Raw genomic sequence first — 18,778 nt, 5'->3', positions numbered from 1 at the left:
CCAAAACTGAAACTTCCACCATGATTCATGGCTTTAGTTAGCGGCCCAATGTTCTTCTCTAACAATTTTGCATGCTCCAACCACTAAAATGATAGATCCTTCAGACAAGACGGACATGCATAGCAACTCACATGATATTCAACAGTAGTTGATGGCGTTCCCCAGAAGCATGGTTATCGCACAACAAGCAACTTAATAAAATATAAAGTGCATAAGTACATATTCAATACTACGATAGTTTTTAAGGCTATTTTGTCCCATGAGCTATATATTGCAAAGGTGAATGATGGAATTTTAAAGGTAGCACTCAAGCAATTTACTTTGGAATGGCGGAGAAATACCATGTAGTAGGTAGGTATGGTGGACACAAATGGCATAGTAGTTGGCTCAAGGATTTTGGATGCATGAGAAGTATTCCCTCTCGATACAAGGTTCAGGCTAGCAAGGTTATTTGAAGCAAACTCAAGGATGAACAGGTGCAGCAAAACTCACATAAAAGACATATTGTAAACATTATAAGACTCTACACCATCTTCCTTGTTGTTCAAAACTCAATACTAGATATTATCTAGACCTTAGAGAAACCAAATATGCAAATCAAATTTTAGCAAGCTCTATGTATTTCTTCATTAATGGGTGCAAAGCATATGATGCAAGAGCTTAAACATGAGCACAACAATTGCCAAGTATCACATTATCCAAGACATTTTAGAATTACTACATGTAGCATTTTCCAATTCCAACCATATAACAATTTAACGAAGAAGAAACTTCGCCATGAACATTATGAGTAAAGCCTAAGGACACATGTGTCCATATGCAACAGCGGAGCGTGTCTCTCTCCCACAAAGTGAATGCTAGGATCCATTTTATTAAAACAAAAACAAAAACAAAAACAAACCGACGCTCCAAGTAAAGAACACAAGATGTTATTGAATAAAAATATAGTTTCAGGGGAGGAACCTGATGATGTTGTCGATGAAGAAGGGGATGCCTTGGGCATCCCCAAGCTTAGACGCTTGAGTCTTCTTAAAATATGCAGGGGTGAACCACGGGGGCATCCCCAAGCTTAGAGCTTTCACTCCTCTTGATCATAGTATATCATTCTCCTCTCTTGACCCTTGAAAACTTCCTTCACACCAAACTTCAAGCAAACTCATTAGAGGGTTAGTGCACAATTAATAATTCACACATTCAGAGGTGACACAATCATTCTTTACACTTCTGGACATTGCATAATGCTACTGGACATTAATGGATCAAAGAAATGAATCTAACATAGCAAAAGAGGCAATGCGAAATAAAAGGCAGAATCTGTCAAAAACAGAACAGTCCGTAAAGACGAATTTAAAGCTGGCACCAGACTTGCTCAAATGGAAAAACTCAAAACTAATGAAAGTTGCGTACATATCTGAGGATCACGCTCGTAGATTGGCAGATTTTTTCGAATTTTCTACAGAGAACTGTGCCCAGATTCGTGACAGACAGCAATGCTGTTTCTGCGCAGCAATCCCAAATATAACATCAACTTTGACATAGAAACTTTACTTGGCACAAAAACTTGATAAGGAGAGGTTGCTACAGTAGTAAACAACTTCCAAGACTCAACAAAACAAAAAATTGCTGTAGTAAAAACATGGGTTGTCTCCCATAAGCGCTTTTCTTTAACGCTTTTCAGCTAGGCGCAGAAAGTGCAAATCAAGTATTATCGAGAGATGAAGCATCAACATCATAGCCAGGGGTATTGGGAGTTTTCTCAACCAAGCATAGTATATTGGATACATAAGTTTTAGCGTCTCCCTTTTCATTAGTCTTGGGCTTGCTACTCTCATCGAACAAGTTTTCAGGAACAAGCCAAGCATAGTTATTTTCTAGTGCATCATTCATAGCTAGGAGTTTACATGGTATTGGTGCTTTGATTTCCCCACCATCATTAATGTTGTTAGTGTACCTTATTCTATCCATGTCCATTTTTTCAAGGAGACCAATAAAATTGGTATGAGAACCTAGCATATTAAATTTAGCAAAAACCTTTCTAGCCTCTCTTGCTAGACCGCCAAATTCTCTAAAAAGAGTTTCTAGAACAAAATCTTTCTTTTCCCCTTCTTCCATATCACCAAGTGTAAGAAACATGTGTTGTATTATAGGATTGATATTAATAAATTTAGTTTCCAACATGCGAACTAAAGCAGCAGCAGCAATTTCATAGGTATGTGCAAGTTCTACCAAATGTTTATCTTCAAAATTTTCAGTAATACTAACATGATTGAAAAATTCTTCTATATTATTTCTCTCAACTATGGACCCACGTCCTACCGGTATATCTTTTGTGGTAAAATTAAAAGGAAACATGATGCAATAAGCAAAAAGTAGGCTAGGCAAACGAAGTAAAGACGAGTAACTAATTTTTTTGTGTGTTTTTGATATAGAGAGCAAGACAGAAAATAAAGTAAAACTAGCAACTAATTTTTTTGTATTTTGATTTAGTGCAGCAAACAAAGTAGTAAATAAAATAAAGCAAGACAAAAACAAAGTAAAGAGATTGAGAAGTGGAGACTCCCCTTGTAGCGTGTCTTGATCTCCCCGGCAACGGCGCCAGAAATTTAGCTTGATACGCGTAGATGTACACGTCCGTTGGGAACCCCAAGTGGAAGGTATGATGCGTATAGAAGCAAGTTTCCCTCAGTATGAAACCAAGGTTTAATCGAACCAGTAGGAGCCAAGAAGCACGTTGAAGGTTGATGGTCGCGAAATGTGATGCGGCGCAACACCGGGATTCCGGCGCCAACGCGGAACCTGCACAACACAACCCAAGTACTTTGTCCCAACGAAACGGTGAGGTTGTCAATCTCACCGGCTTGCTTGTAACAAAGGATTAAACGTATCGAGTGGAAGATGTTTGCAAAGAAAACAGTAAACAAGTATTGCAGTAGATTGTATGCTATGTAAAGAATAGGACCGGGGTCCAGAGTTCACTAGAGGTGTCTCTCCCATAAGATAAAAGCATGTTGGGTGAACAAATTACAGTCGGGCAATTGACAAATAGAGAAAGGCATAACAATGCATATACATGATATGATAAATATAGTGAGATTTAATTGGGCATTACGACAAAGTACATAGACCGCCATCCAACTGCATCTATGCCTAAAAAGTCCACCTTCAGGTTATCATCCGAACCCCATTCAGTATTAAGTTGCTAAGCAACAGACAATTGCATTAAGTATGGTGCGTAATGTAATCGACAACTACATCCTTAGACATAGAATCAATGTTTTATCCCTAGTGGCAACAGCACATCCACAACCTTAGAACTTTCCGTCACTCGTCCCGGATTTAATGGAGGCATGAACCCACTATCGAGCATAAATACTCCCTCTTGGAGTTAAGAGTAAAAACTTGGCCAGAGCCTCTACTAATAACGGAGAGCATGCAAGATCATAAACAACACATAAACAATAGATTGATAATCACCATAACATAGTACTCTCTATCCATCGGATCCCGACAAACACAACATATAGAATTACATATAGATGATCTTGATCATGTTAGGCAGCTCACAAGATCCAACAATGAAGCACAACAAGGAGAAGACGACCATCTAGCTACTGCTATGGACCCATGGTCCAGGGGTGAACTACTCACTCATCACTCCGGAGGCGACCATGGCGGTGTAGAGTCCTCCGGGAGATGAATCCCCTCTCCGGCAGGGGTGCCGGAGGCGATCTCTCCGAATCCCCCGAGATGGGATTCGCGGCGGCGGCGTCTCCGGAAGGTTTTCCGTATCGTGGCTCTCGGTACCGGGGGTTTCGCGACGGAGGCTTTAAGTAGGCGAAAGGGCAACGCGGGGGCCACACGAGGTGCCCGGGGGGCAGGCCGGCGCGGCCGGGGCCTGGGCCGCGCCGCCCTATCCCCTGGCTGCCTCGTGGCCCCACTTCGTTATCTCTTCGGTCTTCCGGAAGCTTCGTGCAAAAATAGGACCCCGGGCGAAAGTTTCGTCCAATTCCGAGAATATTTCCTTACTAGGATTTCGAAACCAAAAACAGCAGAAAACGAGCAATCGGCTCTTCGGCATCTTGTTAATAGGTTAGTTCCGAGAAAATGCATAAATATGACATATAATGTGCATAAAACATGTAGGTATCATCAATAAAGTAGCATGGAACATAAGAAATTATCGATACGTTGGAGACGTATCAGGTACGACACCGAACCATTCGTCCTAGCCAATGAAGTGGCTCAGGTTTTTTATGTGAAGGACATGTCTAGCAAACCGAAGAAAAGAAAAGAAAGGCAAGAGGACACATCATACGATGAACCAAAGCGGCACATAGTTCTTTCAGGAAAAAGAAGCATCGTGGGAGTAGAGGACAAGACAAACATGTCAGAAGATTATAATAAGTTTGATGATATTCCACCCTTCAAGGTGAAAACTGACCCAAGCATCATCTTAAATAATGAAGATTGTCCATGGTTGCGTCGCGATCGAAGAAAGGGAAACGAGACGAAGAAAACTCGGAAAACTAGCTAGATAGGGATCATAACTTGTGTATCTCAATATGGAAATCACTTTTGTGTAATGATGTTAACAATGGAGCTTTCACGGGCTTGCATGGAAATTTTTCCAAGGCGGAACTTCCGAATATGCCATATATAGGGCATGTGCACCAAGGGCATATTCGAGAAGTTCCGCCACGGAGATTTCCCTATCCTTCCACAACATTGTTAGAGGAGATGGAGTCTTTCACGGGCTTGCGGGGAAATTTTTCCGAGGCGGAACTTCCGAAGATGCCATAGGTCGTGTGCACCAAGGGCATCTTCGAGAAGTTCCGCCACGGGAGATTTCCCAACCCTTTCCTCCATCCATGGGGATGAAACTCTCCATCCATGTTGGCTTGTTGAGCTGCTTGCCATGGCGATGCTCCTTTTATAGGCACGGCGCCGCTTCTACTTTGTCTTCTTCCGTCGACAGGGTGTCGTGCGCTACATGCTTTATCTCATCGAGCAGGGCGTCCTTATCATGCCGACAGCTTTAGTACCGGTTGCACCCACCAGCCGGTACTAAAGGTTACCCACGCGTCCTTATCCCACCGACAGCTTTGTTACATGACAGAAAACCACCTTTAGTACCGGTTGCACCCACCAGCCGGTACTAAAGGTTACCCACGCGTCCTTATCCCACCGACAGCTTTGTTACATGACAGAAAACCACCTTTAGTACCGGTTGCACCCACCAGCCGCTACTAAAGGTTACCCACGCGTCCTTATCCCACCGACAGCTTTGTTACATGACGAGAAAACCACCTTTAGTACCGGTTGCACCCACCAGCCGGTACTAAAGGGTTTCCCGCCTATTTTTTCACCGGTTCCCGCCTCCGTCATCCCGCTATTTTTTCACTATATATATGTAGGCTTGGCCTCCATTTACATATCACATCTAGACTCATATCTGCAAACCTCATAATTCTCTCCCATGGCTTCCATCGTATATCTAACCCCCCGGGAGGCGGAGGCGCTTTGCGCCTCGAACTACCCCTGCCCGCCGGGTTACCGCGTCCCGACCGGCTGGTTGCTAAGCATCGGAGGCGTACCGCTCCCTCCAGTCCCTCTAGGTGTGGCGCGCGAGATGGCCATCACGAACCACTACTACTTCGAGCTCACGCCAGAGCAGCGGAGGAATCCCCAGTGGCATCCCGACTACAGCCCGACTTGGGAAAGTTTCTTCATCAATCGGCGTGAGAGGGCGCTTGCCAGGCACGAGGAGGGCGGCCCGCCTCCTTCGAACTTCAACGAGGCCGGCCGTCGGGCTGTGGTGGCGCGGCCGGACTCTCCAGGGCGTCATGGCCTACCGTGGCCCCCGCCTGCGCTACCCTCAGTCCCAGCCCACGCGTGCTCTCCCGCCGAGGTTCGACTACCGCGACCCCGATGCCAGCGACGATGATGACGGCGACTACGACGATTACAGTGGCGAGTACTATAGGGCTAGGCACGAGTATGACTGAATGACTCCAACAGTAGAATATGGCCATGTATCTTAATTTTCAGTTGAGCTATGTACTTTTAATAAAAATTTATTCCCGCCTTTTTCTTTCTCGCATTTTTTCTCCCACGCGCGGCGGCGGGAAACTTTCCCGCGCAACGTCGGGGCGGGAAACTTTCCCGCGCGGATGGCGTCGTGGCGGGAGTAAAGGAAAGAAATAGAAAAGAAACAGGAAAAGAAAAGAAAAGAAACAGGAAAAGAAAAAGAAAAGCAATAGAAAAAATAAATAGAAAAGAAAAGAAAAAGAAAAGCAATAGAAAAAATAAATAGAAAAGAAAAGAAACAGAAAATAAAAAGAAAAGCAATAGAAAATAATAAATAGAAAAGAATTAGAAAATAAAAGAAAAAGAAACAGGAAAAGAAAAGAAAAAAAGAAACAGAAAAGAAAAAAGAAATAGAAAAGAAACAACAAAAGAAAAGATAACAGAAAAACAAAAAGAAAAACAAAAAAAACCCTTTGGCACCGGTTGGTACCACCAACCGGTACGAAAGGTCTTTCGTACCGGTTGGTGGTACCAACCGGTACCAAAGGGTGTTCCCCCTCCATTTGACTTAGCGCGCGGGCAAAATTCCCCATTTCTTCACACGCAGACGCACGCAGCAGAGACCGCCCGGCCGCGCCCACGCCGTCGGCCGCGCCCACGTCGTCGCCATCTTCGCCGCAGATCCTACGCACCGTCGCCGTCGCCCACGCCGTCCCCTTTGCCGTCGCCCGCCGCTCTCCCCTCCTCCGCGCGCCGGCAACGCGGCCAAGGTACGAGCGCGCCCGCCCCCTCTCCCCCTCCTCCTCCGGCCTAGCAACTAGCTGCGCCGCCGCCGCGCTCCACGCCGCGCGCGTGCTGCCGCGAGACCAGGCTGGCCAGGAGGGCTCTGCAGACGGAGACGCCTACGCCGGTGCCAAGGCCAGCGCCGCCGCTTCATCGCCACCGCGCGCGTAGAGTGTTCGACAAAATGTCTAAGCCACCCGCGCGCCTGCCTTTCTGCTACTGCGCCGCGTCGTGTTGCTGCCGTGCCGTGTTGCTGCTGTGTTGTGTTGCTGCTGCCATGCCGCGGTGAGCGGCAGGGCTCGGGTGCGCGTGGTGCCCCTATAGGTGGTGACGATCGTGGCGGGGTTGGGCGGGCTGGTCGAGCACCTGGTGCGGTCGAGGCAGGCGACGATGGCGTGGAGAGGGTGGCGGTGCCGGTGAGTGTGTGGCCGTGCCGCCGAGTCGGCGGTGGCGGAGGAGGAGGGGGAACACCGAGTGTGTGGCGGTGCCGCCGAGTGTGTGGCGGTGCCTCCGAGTGTGTGGCGGTGGCGGAGGAGGAGGGGGAACACCGAGTGTGTGGCGGATCCAAAGGTGGCGGTGGCGCATGTAGTCGTAGTAGGGTTAGACGTTGAGCATGAGCGCGCCGCCGAGTGTTAGGGTCAAGAAATAGAGAGAAGAACGAGGGGAGGAGGGGGAACGCCGAGTTCGAGTCTGTGGCGCCGCGACATCGAGGAGGAGTGCCAAGTCTGTGGCGGTGCCGAGTCCGTGGCGGTGCCGCCGCGACATAGAGTTAGGGTCGAGAAATAGCCGCGACATAGAGTTAGGGTCGAGAAATAGAGAGAAGAGCGAGAGGAGGAGCGCCGAGTGTTAGGGTTAGGGTTCTTGTTTTCTTCATTTGAATTGTTATCCAAATGATGAATGAAATATAATTGATTTCTTCATTTTGTAGTGACATTGAGGTATGGCGGACGACACCTTCGTCCGAGATGAGGATCAAGAAGAAGCGGTGCAGAAATTGATATATGAGAGTGCCCGTGGGCCTGATGGAGACGACTATGAGTTCCCCGACTTTCTGAATGATTTCGGCGAGGGACTTGAGTCTGAACAAGTTAGAAGAGACAACGAAGTGTCCATAACAAACTCCGCCGAGGTGTATATTTATGTATCAAGTCTATGTTCATCACTAGATGCATTCATTTATTTGTATTGCACTTATTAACGAATAATTTTTCTATTAGCCTTCTGGATCATCGAGCAAGTCTGTTAAAACAAAACGAGGCCCGACGCGAGTTCTAAAGGGTGAGGGTAGGTTAGCCCTCACGGCATTTAAGGATAATGGTGAACCGGTGCATCCCAAAGATCACTGCACCAAATTTACAAGTCAAGCTGGAGTTCTTGTTAGGGACCATGTACCGATCAGCATTCGAGAGTGGCATAAGCCGAAGAAAGCGGAGAATGAAGCTAGTTATGTCAACGACGCGATGAAAAAGTTTCTTTGGGAAACTCTGCTGACACGCTTCAGCCTACCGGAAGACATGACGGAAGGCCGAAGAATAAAGTCAAGGAATGGACTCTCAAGAAGATGGCCATACAATTCCGGACCCGGAAGAAAAATTTATGGGACAAATATAAGAATGAAGATCCGAGTATTCGATGATAATCTAGTGAAGATAAAGGATCACCGGCAAGAATTTAAGAGGTATAAGAAATCGTCTACTTTTGTGTCCCGATCGGTCACAAATAAGAAAAATGCTGCAAAGAAGACAATTTGGCATCATATGGGGTCGAGTGGCTACAAGACTGCCATTCCGAGGTGGATAGCGTATGAAAATGAACTGATGGCTGCAGGAATCACTCCACAGACATGGGACTGGCCCGAATGGTCCAAGTTCTGGTTGTTCGCGCATGGGGCAGGGTTGGACCCAAAGACAGGGCCGATCGTTGCGGAGGGAAAATGGAAGGAAAAGATTGAGCAAATCGTATCGAAGCTTGTAGCTGCAATTGAACAGGTTCGAAAGGGAGAGTACATTCCCGATAGAGAGAATGACGAGCTGACACTCGCTCTGGGGAATCCTGAACACGTTGGAAGGGTACGAGCTCGCCCAGGTCTCACCATGAAGGAAGCGTTCCCGGAGTCCGCTGACACTTATAGAAGCCGTTCGCAGAAGAAGAAGAAGGACGCCGACACGTTAAAGGAATTGTTAAATAGGGTGTCGGCGCTTGAGAAAAATCAGAGGCCACCTGATCAGCCGATGTTCCTACAGGATCCTCAAGCCGATGCCGCCCCATCTCAGCGAAGAAGCAGTGTGGGTTCCACGCATCTTGACGGATGTGGAGGAAGCTACCCCGTGGATTATGTCACGGAGAAGACAGATTGCGAGCTCTATATGTTATTCAGGAACACGTCCGTTAAGGTGGCGGTCGGTTATGTTTACCCAAGTGAAGAAGGAGCAACGCACCACCATATGCCCATTCCACCTGGCTGTGTTCATGTAGGGGTGGATGAAGTTGTTCCGGCTTTTGAAACAGTGGAGCTTGATATTCCTAGAGGTGACGATGAGAAGACACTTGCCGATGTCAAGCACGGTTTCGCTCTATGGCCCAAGAAACACATCGTCCTTCTGCAAAGGCCACCGACTCCTCATAGCAGTCCACATGAGCATCAAAGGCCTTCGACTCCTCCTCCTAGCAGTCCACATAAGCAGCAAAGTCCACACCTACCTGAGAGGGACCCAGCGTGAGTCCACCACCTCGAGATCCTCCGCGTAAGACAGCGCCTGGTAAGCGGAACGGTACGCCGCCTAAGAAGAGATCTAGAAAGGAGAAACCACTGCCGCCTATTGAGAAGTTACCTTGGGAAAAAACTCCCGAGGAAAACCAGGAAGCCGTTGAGTCCCAGCTGAGGGCCTTTTTTGCTAAGAAAGAGCCAGAGATACCTTTTGAGAAGACACTAGATCCGGTGAAGGTTCGTCGTACAGTCGAGAATCTGTATAACCCTGAACCATCGCCGCCATCTGACTATAGGCGTTCTATTGAAAGGTCGTACGACGAAATGATGGAGGCGAAAAACCCCACTACCAGCTCGGGTATCAAGGAGATAAAAGGGATACACCAAGTCTACCTGCTCGGACAACAACCCGTTAAATCGGTCCCCCCTCTAAAGGTGTTTGACGAGAAGGCCGTTCAAAGTTCTCGGCAAATCTCAACCGATTACGCCATGGCTAAGGTAGTATATCAATATGTTCAAGGGAAAGATTTGGTCGAGAATCTCAGCAAGCTACCAACAAGTATGCGTAACTTGCATACGTGGTACGGTGTTGCCGCAAAGGGAGGGATGGAGACTATTATGGTGCGAGTTAAGGAAGAGCACTACTTCCAAGAATACTCTGTGAGCGTTGACTTCTCCGAGCTTTTCTAGTTATACAATCTTCGGGCCCTCGACAAATCTATCGTCAGTTGCTATTGTCTGTAAGTGATTTATTTATATAATTTGAGAAGTCTTTAGCTCAGCTCCTTGATTATCTCGCAAATTATAATCTTTTGTGCGCTATGTTATGCAGATCGAAGATGCTCGAATGCAAAAGGGATGAAATCACGGACATTGGGTTCATTGACCCGAACACAATGCATGTCAGGACCATAGAAGAACCCCTCTATAACAGGGATACATCGGAGACTTTGCTAAGGTTTTTGAAGCGACAACGTGAAAAAAAGACAATACTTTGGCCTTACAACTTCCAGTGAGTGTTACTCTCTTATAACACATTCTATTTTGCTCACTTATATATATGACACTACATATCATAACGTGCGCAGGTTTCACTTTATTCTTATCGTCATTAAAATGTACGAAGGAGAAGTTGAAGTCTTTGACTCACTAACCAAAGAGGCTATACTATACAAGTCTTGTTTTCTTATGCTCAAAAGGTAATTCAAATTCTTATCGGTTTTTTGTTAGTTTCCTGATATCAACTGATTGATAACTCTTTTGTGCATTTTCTTTTGTCGGGCAGCGTATTGGAAACTTTCATCAAGGAAGATCAGTCCCATGATTGGAAACCGAAGCTGGTATGGCGTGCGAACAAAGTAAGTAGTACTACCTAGGTCCACACACCTTTATCATACTTCATTATTGTTTGACTGAATTATATTCTTGTACAGAAATGCGCAAAACAACCACCGGGGATTGATCTATGTGGATACTACGTTTGCGAGTACATCCACAGAATTGTCAGCGAGAGAGCGAATAATGAAAGAAATAGAGAGGTACGAAAACAATATTCACAAATTTATTTTCTTACCATAAGTTGTGCTGAGTTTCAGTAATAATTGTTTGATTTGTGATTTGATATAACACACATAGCTCATGTATTCATCTTATTCTTTTACAGTTGAGAAGAAAGCGGGAGAAGATCAGAATCGAGGAGCGCTTCAAAGCAATCGGCGAGGAATTGGCGGGATTTTTCCTTCGGGAAGTCATATCACCATCCGGAGAGTACCACTATGCATAAAGATCTTCTCCAGCTCCTCGATTGCTTTGTGTGTATATATAGTTTGACTCGGAGTGTACCACTATGGTACATGTGTAATAGATCGATCTTCATGCATGTACTATGGTGCATCGACTTGATTGGCATCGGAGAGTACTACTTATGCAATTACATGTGTGTTATATTATATGCACCAACTTGATATGCATCACCTTGATCTTCATGTACTACGTAAACCCAAACGCATTTCCGGTGCATCGACGCGATATGAAACGCTCCGATACCCCTAAACCCCTGCAAAAACCCTAAACCCTGAATTCTCTGCCGCGGCAGAGATTCATGAATTTTTCCTGCCGCGGTAGCAAACCTTTGCCACCGGTTTGTAGTACAAACCGGTACGAAAGGTCCATCGCCGTGCGCTCTCCTGGGCGCCCACGTGGAGGCCCATCTATACCGGTTCGTAAGGAACCGGTACGAAAGGGTGGGGGCCTTTTGCACCGGATGTTTTATACCGGTTGCGAAACCGGTGCAAATGGCCCTCTGGAACCGGTATTGATGAGCGTTTTTCCACTAGTGGTAGTACATGGCTACATGGGTAATGTACATGATGACGTGGAAGAATTGCTTAGGTGGCAGGTTGTGATTGCTCAGTGATGTTTGATGAGGTGGATACCTTGCATGTGCAGGAAAATGGGATCACCTATTAAGAATAGAAAGATTTGATTAAAGAATCAGAATTGATAAGTTTCAGCTAGCTGAAACGTAGCTTATGTCTTAGTCATGTGTTTCATCGTCGGATTTTATTTCTGCTCGTGTTTGATGTTGTTTATGCATCAAAACACGTTAATGTAATTCAACTTAGACATAAGTTGAGTCTCAGTCGATTGATACCTTTAAAGAATAGGGGCATTCTATAGTACCTGTTGGGTTTACTGTTGGGAAGCTCGGAAATCTGCTCTGTATGCTTCTCTAGTTTGGGTTTACTGTCATGTCGAGAAGCTTGGGAAGTTGTGCTCTGTATGCTTCTCCATCCCATCGATTTTGCACTAAGTTTATCCAAAAGCAATCACTTTTTTTAAGCTACTCCGATTTAGAACCTATAAGCTAGTCTAGAACCCAAAAGAAGGGGGCCGGGGACGCTCAACACTACCACACAAGGTTAACCAATAGGCGTCTCCTGTACATATATACAATTTATGATGGAGTGCCCACAAATAAAATTTGCAGCTTGATCGTTCCCTTGGGCAGTTAACTAAAAAACATGAACAGCGACAACCACTGCATGTAAATCAATGGTATAGTCCAGCAGAGAATATCTTCAGAGGACATGCAGCACGTACAAAGCTAATTTCAACGATTTAACAGGACCGGGGAAGCAAGCAAACACATGATCCAAGTTGATCCGAGGTTTTAATTACTAGCTAGTTAGAGCATTCCGCGGAATCGAAGACGCGTACGATATGCTGTAGATGGCGATCCCCGCAACCCCGCCGTAGGCCGCGTCCTTGAGCCCCGAGACGGCGGCGGCGCGCGTGCCCAGATGTGCGGAGAAGAGGGCGTTGGCGGCGCCACACGTGAGCGTCAGGTTCAAGGGCCCTTGACCTGGCGCGCGCGTTCCAAGCCGACCTCGATTGCCGTCATGACGCCCGACAAGGCCGACGCGGCGTTTGCTGGCGACGACCTCGCTTGGACGCCGCCGGCGAGGCGGCAGCCCTTGGAGGAGCGGCTCAGAGCAGTGTTCGACTCTACGCCTACCGTGCTATCTACTCTACGTCAGCAGCTAGTGTTCAACAAAATCGACGCCTGCCTTGGCCATTGGGCGAGGGGTTTTACTTCGCGCCACGGGGCCAAGCTTGGCGTACGTCGGTGTACTTACCAAGTTCGCTGGATTTACATCACACTACGGGAATGGCGCGCTGCGCCGACGGCCGTGGCGTACGCCGACGGTCAAATATCGGCGTACGTCCGGTCCAGGGCAGCGGCCCAATGAGCCCCTCGGCGTAGTAATACCCTCGGCGTAGAGTATCGTACGCCGACGGCCACTCTCGGCGTACAAACGGCCGTCGGCGTAGTGCCTGCGTCTACTGCACAGCCGCTCCGCGTGTGACGGCCCGGTTACGGCGTCAGCGAGGCGCCGAGGGTGCCCCTCGGCATAGTGCATGACCTACCTATGCCGACGGCCTCCCTCGGCTTAGTTTTTTTTTTCTATTTTCTTCTCTCTCCTTTACTTTATATTATGTTTGTATTTATTTACGTAGTAGTATGAGTTATGTAAAAATAGTTCTTTTTTAATGGGAAAAATGGTAGATGCCATATGTAGCTAGGTCTCACGAGTGACGCACTTCGCAGACGGGTCGACTGGAGCCAGTAGGCTCAACATCTTCTATCGATGTACATATGTCCTCCAAAAAGGAAAAAAAGTCCATTGCTAACCCTAACCCTAACCCTAGGGGTAGATTTGCATGGTCCCCGCCGTAGGGTTTATTTTTTTATTTTTTCCTCTCTTATATTACTTTATATTATGTTTTGTATTATTTATTTACTAGTATGAATTATGTAAAAAATGGTTCTATTTTTTACGAATTGGTAGATGGCATATGTAGGTCCCACGAGTGACGCTCTTCGCAGATGGGTCAACCGGAGCCACTAGGCCTAACATTTGCTATCGATGTACATATGGGTAGATGTGCGGGGTCCCCGCCCTACGGTTTCCCTAACCCTAGCTCTAACCCTAGCTCTAACCCTAACCCTAACTCTAACCCTAACCCTAACCCTAGGGTTTCCACATACATTGCTAACCCTAACTCTAACCCTAACCCTAACCCTAGGGGTAGATCTGCGGGGTCCCCGCCCTAGGGTTTCCCAAGATACAGATCATCGGAGCGTCAGAATTGTTGGAAAACTTGCATCTGCCCCTAACATATATGGGTGGAGGGAATTTTCTATCAAGAGGAAGAGGACTTCGGGCACTTTGAGTTAGAATGTGTTCTTGAAGAGGACCTCGGGAACGAGAACGATGCAGAACCTCGTGGTGAGTCAGTGGTGGATCTAAAGGACATAGATATGCTCGAGAAGTTACAAGTGGAAGATGATAGCGATGATGAGCCTCCACCCATCTATCAGGCTCCAACTTACTACTCAAAAGATAGTGATAGTGATAGTGACAAGGAGAAAGAAAATGAGATTGACAATGAGATTGATGACGGCAGGTGAGGGTCTTTTATGTGTTTATGCTTCTTATATATTTTTCAACATGCTTCTTAATTGCATAGTATCTTTATGCTTAGTATTTATATATTTTTCAACATGCTTCTTAATTGTTTAGTGTCTTTATGCTTAGTATTTATATATTTTTCAACATGCTTAATTGTTTTCTCTTTATCAATGCAGGTGATTGAACAGTATGAGCGGCGGCAAGGAGGACGTCGAGCTTGCTTAAGAAGATGCAACAGCGCAAGAACAATGTTAGAAGGAGTGTGAGGCCACAGCGTCCCAATCCACGTTACGAGGACGACGCGGGAGGAGGACGAGGACGGGGATGAGGAGGTGGAGGTGGAGGTGGCTGGGGAGGAGCGGACTTTGAGCCACCACCGTCGGCCTCAGGCGACGTCGCTTCCGGTTCTTTTTGGAGGGGCCGTCGTCTAGAGAGGAGGCGGAGATGGAGTCTAGAGCCGAGGAGGACTCTAGCCGCGGGTTCGAGACTCCGGAGGAGGAGGGGCGGCCGAAGCAACTGAAGCTTCGTGGGGAAGCGAGAGTCCCCGACGAGAGGAAGGAGCCTAAGACCCATGAGGCGAAGCTTCACCACAGAAGCCTCATTGTCAACGAAAACATCACCTCCCATTGAATGAATATCCCGCCTTTATAAGACACACAAATGTCAAATCTGGGGTTTGAACTCTGGTGGGCTGGGGGTACAACCATCCTCCTAACCATCCAAGCTCAAGTTGGTTCTCCTGGAGGTGTTTAATATAATTGCACAGTTTTTTCTATTAGACCAATCTTTTAGTTGACCTGGCTAGAACATGCAATTCTATAATCTATACACTAAAATGCTTATAGGGATCATGCATATCTAGCAAAAGTTAAGACATCCTTTTGTGAATGGTGGAGGTAGTATATATAAATGTTTTGCTACAACCACGGTTTCATCATTCGTGACTTGTATGGTGTATCATTTTCGTTTTCTATGTTAATGCATAAGACATGCAGCTTGCATGTTGTTGAATTTTTATTTTTCTATAATGGCACACGTTTTTGCTACATTGTCTCAAGCAAGTTCTCCTGCGATATACTAACGAGCTCATTTCTTTGCTACGGCGGCACAATTTATTTATTTTTGCTACAAGGGCTCCGGCGGGGTCTCCCGTGAGATCCGTTCTTTTCTTATGTTTGGTGGGCAAAGTATTTTTGCCACATTTGTGCTTCATGTGAAAATTAGTTTTGCTACAATTAGCACATTTTTTGCTAGAATTTTTTGTTTTGCTACATTTATGCTTTATTACAGAAGTAAAAGTGGGATTGGACACTTTAAAGAACACGTGTCAACAGCTTCACCTGAGAGATCAGGGTAATGAACGCTTAACGCTCCCATATGGTTAACCAGTGCATGTCTGCTACTCCAAGTGATGCACTCCCTCTGTTCCATAAAACTTGTGTGAGATTTATTAAAATTTGGAAAATTTTCAGCTTGAGCTTCTCTTGGGTAGTTAATTAAAAACATGAATAGCGACGATCACTTGTGTAAATCAATGGTGAACTGCAGCAGAGAATATCACCAGAGGTGCAGCAACAGAGAATATCACCAGAGGACATGCAGCACGTATAAAGCTAATACTAGTTTTAACGATTTAACAGGGCCGGGGAAGCAACCAAACACACGATCCAAGTTGATCCGAGGTTTTAATTAATTAGCTAGTTAGAGCTATCCGCGGAATCGAGGAGGCGTACGATGCTGTGGAGGGCGACCCCCGCGACCCCGCCGTAGGCCGCGCCCTTGAGCCCCGACACGACGGCGGCGCGCGTTCCCATATGCGCGGAGAAGAGGGCGTTGGTGGCGCCACACGCGACCATCAGGTTCAAGGGGCCTTCGACATGGCGCGCGCGTTCCAGGCCGACCTCGATGGCCGTCATGACGCCCGACCAGGCCGTCCAGCGGCCGACGCGGCGTTTGTTGGTGACGACCGCCTGGACGGCGCCGGCGAGGCGGCAGCCCTTAGAGGAGCGGCTCAGAGCGCCCCTGACGAAGTGGAAGCCGCAGCCGCCCGCGGAGACGAGGAGGATGGTGTCGCCCACGGTTTCAATGTCCTCGAGGATGCCCGCTAACGTCATCGGCCAGCCTCGGTATGGAGCTCCGGTGCTCCGTCGATCGGTTATTCGGTTTCAGGCGGCGGAGCTAGCTGTGGCTTGAGTACGTTACGTTGGAGACGAGGGGGCGATCGGTGGGCGCTCAGCTGCATCGCCTCGTACTATTTGTATACGGGATCAGAGTCATGGGTTAGGAAACTGTACGTATTATGGATAACTCGGAGTCCTGCCTTGGCCAAGGGTCCAAGGCACGGCGCAACAGTACATGGCGTGCGACCTTGTTCTTACGAGTTCTTCGTCTCCGTTCGGCTGGACGCTAAATATAAGGCGGTGTCGAACGGTTGTCGGAGGCGACGTGGAGCCCCTCGACGGCTCGACCCAGTTGAGCTCCGGAGTAACCAGCCAGAAGTAGCCGGGCAGCTGAGATAGAATAATACGTGTACGTATATGTCACGTATGTATAGATGTATTTGTAACTAAAATATAAAACATGTTTGAGGATGAGTTATGGATTTGCGAATAACAGTATAAATTTAGGAACTCACAAATACATACACTCACCCCTATGAACGCACACACACCGACTCTACCCATATGAGCATCTCCGAGAGACTGTGTCGTAGAAAGTGATCTGGTGTATCTTGAGATTGACGAAGTCACCACATGCGCATCGCTGTCAACGGGAATATCGCCTTCCACTGAAGAATATTCAACCTTTACGAGTCACCGAAGTGTTAAACTTGAAGTTTAAACTCTGGCCAATTGGTAGAAGCGGCGAGAGTGCAACAAGCCAAAACGGTACTAGCACTACTTAAGCGAGGGTGAATTTGTTTGTCTCGTTGGACATGTGACTCGGTCGGGGACGCACCACGGTTCGCTTCACGGGATGACTCGTCGCGGAGATGACTCTCACTGACATGCGTCGAAGGCTCGTGCGTTGCGCGGGATGATGTTTCCTTTTGTAAAGGTTTTTTTAGTGCCTTCCTTTTGTAAAGGTAAGCCTCTAACCACTGGTACGCGAAAAAAACGGAATTCTACATGCCTACTGGCACAACACATGTAAAATGGCCTATGAATTTAAAGGCCCAATAGGTCAACAAGATAGGAAAAGGCACATTCATTAAAAAGAAACCACAAGTATGACTTTAGTGCCAGTTCTACACACCGACCAGGTCGCCACACACCTTGGTTGGCTATTAGGCCCGGCCCATTCTCATTTTTTTTTGTTTTATGTTGTTATTTTTCTATCTTTTGGTTTGTTTTTCTATTTTCTATTTTATTTCCTCTTCTTTTTTGTATAAACTTTTTTCTTTCTTTTAAAATTTGACAATTGTTAAATTTTTTAAAACGTACAGATCTGAATTTTAAAAAATTTAAATTATTCAAATTTTTAAAAATTGTTCGAATTTGAAAAAATGTTTATATTTAAAAAATATCTGAAATTCGGAAAATATTTGTTAAATATAATTATTTTAAAATGTTCCAATTTAAAATATGTTCATATTAAAAAATGTTCAATTTTTTAAAAAAGTTCATATTTTGAAAATTGTTTAGATTTTCAAAAACAGAGTGCAGATTATGTTTTTTTCCGAAATTTTAGAAAACCCAAAATAAAAGAAAAGAAAAGAAACAACAACAAAAAGAAAGAAAAAAGAAAGAAACTTTGGTGGGGCGGCCCAAGAAGGTTGTATAGCACCTCGCCAATTTTGTACTCCATTTGATCGGGATGGGTGCTCCTATTACTGGACCGCTGCGTGCGTTACTTTGTATTGTCCTCTCGGTGTCTTTGTTTCATGTGATGTATATGTGTGTCGTATCTGTTTTGTTTTTGTCGATTTTTCTGGATTCCAGTGATTCGGAAAAAAGTTCAAATTCTTAAAAATTAGATGAAAAGAATGTTTAGATTTGAAAAAAATCAAATATGTAAAAAGTGCAAACTTGAAAATTATTCAGATTTGAAAAATATTCATATAAAAAAATCAAATTCGAAAAATCACTTATTAAATAAGTTCAAATTTCAGATTTAAACAATTTTTCAAAATTGATTTTTTTAAAATTAACAAATTTCAGAAATAAATAATTTTCGAACTTGATTTTTTTGAGCAAGATCAATTTTCATTTTGTTGAATTTAAACAATTTTCGACTTTGAAAAGAAAAAAAAGAAACAAGAAAAGAAAACCGCAAAGAACTGGAA

The sequence above is a fragment of the Lolium rigidum genome, chromosome 6, assembly GCF_022539505.1.
Source record: "Lolium rigidum isolate FL_2022 chromosome 6, APGP_CSIRO_Lrig_0.1, whole genome shotgun sequence".
Lineage (NCBI taxonomy): Eukaryota > Viridiplantae > Streptophyta > Magnoliopsida > Poales > Poaceae > Lolium > Lolium rigidum.
The sequence above is the reverse complement of the archived record's forward strand: the minus strand, read 5'-3'. Positions refer to the sequence as shown.